Here is a 4,058-nt window from a genome sequence, read left to right as displayed (position 1 = left end):
AGCCTCCAAAAGTGTTGGGATTACAGGCGTGAACTGCCAAACCTGGCCACCAAGTGATTCTTCTATGCGAAGTCTGGTTACTTCTAATGTACTAGAGCCCTTTGTTTTACAGATAACAGTGAGGCCCTGAGAGGTAAGGTGACTTCCCTGAGGCCAAACAGCTGATCTGTGATAGAATTGGGACTGGAACAGAAATATTCTGACTGGCTTCAAGTCTTCATAAAATGGACTAATGTATCTGAAAAACATTTGCAAGCATGATGGGAATTAGGAGTTGTGAAAAAAGCAAAGTTACACAACCAGAAATTTCAGTTATCTGAAACTCCTCATTTCAGATGCATTTGGGTTAATCAAGCATTTATAACACCTCTGTCCCTTATTTGTTGGACTATTGAAGTCTTTTCTTCGCTTTTTCTCTGATTTGCCCCAAAATCCCCAAAAGCCATGTGGTTTACTGGGTTCTCCTTAGTAACTTTGGGCCTATTAACACCTCCATCTTTCTCATACCTCTTGGCCAATGCTCTTCCCCCTCCTTAAAATTCATATAAAACCAGACATATCTCTCTTGACTCGTGTTACACAGCTCCTTTCTATACCATTCACTTCATCATCCATTCATATAGTTGCTCTATTTCTCAAGTCCTTTGTGTTTCACTTTTGTTTTTTTTTTTAGACTAAGTCTCGCTCTTTCACCCACGCTGGAGTGTAGTGGTGCTCTCGCCTCTCACTGCAGCCTCCACCTCCAGGGCTCAGGCAATTCTTGCCTCAGCCTCCCAAGTAGCTGGGATTAATTAGCCAAGTAGCCTGGCTAATTTTTGTGTTTTTAGTAGAGATGGGCTTCACCATATTGCCCAGCCTGCTCTTGAACTCCTGGGCTCAAGTGATCCACCCACCTCGGCCTCCCAAAGTGCTGGGATTACAGGCATGAGCCACCGTGACCGGCCACTTTGTGTTTAACTGTGGTGCATGCTTGTTTACATGAATGTTCAGTTTTTCACATATGAGATAACTGTCCTAGAGTGGGAAGACCACTCTAATAGAAATTGAAACTACTAATTTCTAGTCTCAGCTCTGCCACTGGTAGGTGGTCTGAACTTGAGTAAGCCACTTTGCCTGTCTGAGCTTTTGTTGTTCAAGGAAAGGGTTAAACGCTGAGATTCTGAGTCTGTCTGACTGTCTGACTCTGTGTCTGTCCCATTTCTTTAAGGAAGAAACTGTCTTTCCTGATGTATCTTCTTTTCACTCAGCCTATTTCATAAAGCTACTTACTGTGCTCTCTCGATAAATGCTGACACTTCCTTCTTGGTCTAGTTTGTCTTCCCCTCTCCACCTGCTCCCCTCACAGATAGTGCATGAGCCACATATCTGATCACCACTGAACTTTGATTTTGGTAAAGACTAGATTTTTTAAAGCAATATTCACCGTGTGTCTTTCCAGTGTCACCCTTCCCTCCCATGAAATGGCACACCGTGTTCCTTGGCCCTCCACATTTGCCATTAAAACAAAACATTGTTTCCACAAATCCCTTTTATTTAACAGGTTATTTTTTTATTTTTGGTACTCCTGCACTTGCATTTATTGAATTATAATATTTAATTTTATTTCTGATGTCCTGGACCTCTTTCTTTAGAATTTCTATTTACAGTGAGCTCTCTATTTAGCTGTGATTTAGGTCACATTGGTTTATGTTTTTGAGTTTTTTAAGAAAATATTTGGTCTCAGAATCACAACCATTATTACATTTTTTGTTTTGATTATGTTTTTTTAGAAAAATAGCTCTTAAAAATATGACACTATATCACACATAAAATTGCTCTATTCAGTCAGTTGATCTGTATTCAAGTGGACTAACATCCTTCCTTCCTCCCTCCCTCCCTCCCTCTCTCTCTCTTTTTCTTTCTTTCCTTCCTTCCTTCCTTCCTTCTTTCTTTTTGATATGGAGTCTCACTCTGTCACCCAGGCTGGAGTGCAGTGGTGCAATCTCATCTCACTGGAACCTTGAAGTGGATTAACTTTAGACACACATAAATGATAATAGAGTATAAGACATATGAAGTGATAGAATGTGTCTGTTCAATGAGCAAACACTCTGAGTTCAAAATAATACACAAAATTGTAAACCAAGAAAATGTGAGATTTCAGGACCTTGGACAGTTAGAAGTACTCCGGCTGTAATCCCTGGTATTGCCTCACAAGCAAGTTTGTGATACATTTTTACATCTGCAGTACTATATCCGACATGGTGCCCTGAAATATCCTGCTGTTATTTTTTTTTTTCAGATGAAGCAAAATAAAATTGCCTGTTCAAAAATAATGCGGAAAATGAGGGTTTTCCTACACATTTATCTGAACTTCTTTCTAAAATAAATGTAACAGGAAAATGTATTGCTGACTATGCTAATATATCAAGTTACGTGAACTCCATGCTGAAACTTAAAGATGATAAAAACCGCAGACAATGGCAAGTGCAAATTGTTGGGCCCCATTCTGAAACTTAGATTTTAAATCTATAATTTCTTGTTTTACCACGTGTATGTTCAGAAAATGCAAACAATAACTTTGAAAACTGATCATGGCGGGTTTTCTGTGATTTATATTTTACGAGAAGAAAACCAAGGCTTCCCTAATAAGGTCTATAAAGCCCAGCTGTATGCTCAGATACAGGAGAGCAAACAGCTTCGAGGCATTGATGCAAGTGCTCTCAGGCATGGTGGCAGGGCTACTGCAATTTGGCACTAAGTGGCTTTCACAAATGCTTTTTTAGCTAGTTTGCTATTTCTTTTTAAAATGTAACCAAATATTTCATTACACAGTTATAAAGAACTATAGGTGAGAAATACCACAAAAAAAAGTTCAATGTCACAACCATCCAAGAAATGCAAATTGAACAATAGGATGCTGTTTTTCATCTCTCAGATGGGCTGAGATTTAAAAACATGTCCAGGGATGTGGGGAAATGGGCACTTTCATGCTCTGCTGTGGGAATGCAGATTGGCACAAGTCCTGGGGAGGGTGATTAGGAAATATGGATCAAAAGCCTTAAGAAAATGATGAAATGGTATATGTAATAATATGAAAAAACAGTCTCAGTTCATTGCCAAGTGGAAAAAAACAAGTTACAATCAGGCGCAGTGGCTCATGCCTGTAATCCCAGCATTTTTGGAGGCCGAGGCACGTGGATCACTTGATGTCAGGAGTTGAAGCCAGCCTGGCCAACATGGTGAAACCCGGTCTGTACCACAAATATGAAAATTATCCATTAGCCAGACATGGTGGTGCACACCTGTAATCCTAGCTACTCAGGAGGCTAAAGCATGAGAATCACTTGAACCTGGGAGGCAAAGGTTACAGTGAGCCAAGATCATGCCACTGCACTCCAGCCTGGGTGACAGAGCGAGACTCCATCTCAAAAAAAAAAAAAAACCAAGTTACCAAGTTATACAATCATACATTTGTAATATTTAAGCACACATTCTGAACAGATATATATGAAAATATCATTATCTTAGAGGGTGGGAAGAGGGATGAGTATTTATATTTTATTTACATGGTTTCCAATGTATCTGTATCCAACATAAATTACTGTTTCCATCATGAGTTATTATTTCATTTAAAAAAATGACAATTTGCGCCGGGCGCGGTGGCTCACGCCTGTAATCCCAGCACTTTGGGAGGCCGAGGCGGGCGGATCACGAGGTCAGGAGATCAAGACCTTCCTGGCTAACACGGTGAAACCCCGTCTCTACTAAAAATACAAAAAATTAGCCGGGCGAGGTGGCAGGCGCCTGTAGTCCCAGCTACTCGGGAGGCTGAGGCAGGAGAATGGCGTGAACCCCGGGGAGCAGAGCCTGCAGTGAGCCGAGATTGCGCCACTGCACTCCAGCCTGGGCCACAGAGCAAGACTCTGTCTCAAAAAAAAAAAAAAAAAAAATGACAATTTGCCTAATTATCAATTATCAAGAGAATTCTCATAGTAAATACTGTCTGGTGTCTCCTTTTCCCAGGTCTACATTTACTGGAGTTGGCTTTGGTGTGTTTAAGACACTGAAGAGAAGCC

This window comes from Hylobates moloch, unplaced genomic scaffold (assembly GCF_009828535.3).
Source record: "Hylobates moloch isolate HMO894 unplaced genomic scaffold, HMol_V3 SCAFFOLD_16, whole genome shotgun sequence".
Taxonomy (NCBI): domain Eukaryota; kingdom Metazoa; phylum Chordata; class Mammalia; order Primates; family Hylobatidae; genus Hylobates; species Hylobates moloch.
This window is presented reverse-complemented; position numbering follows the sequence as displayed.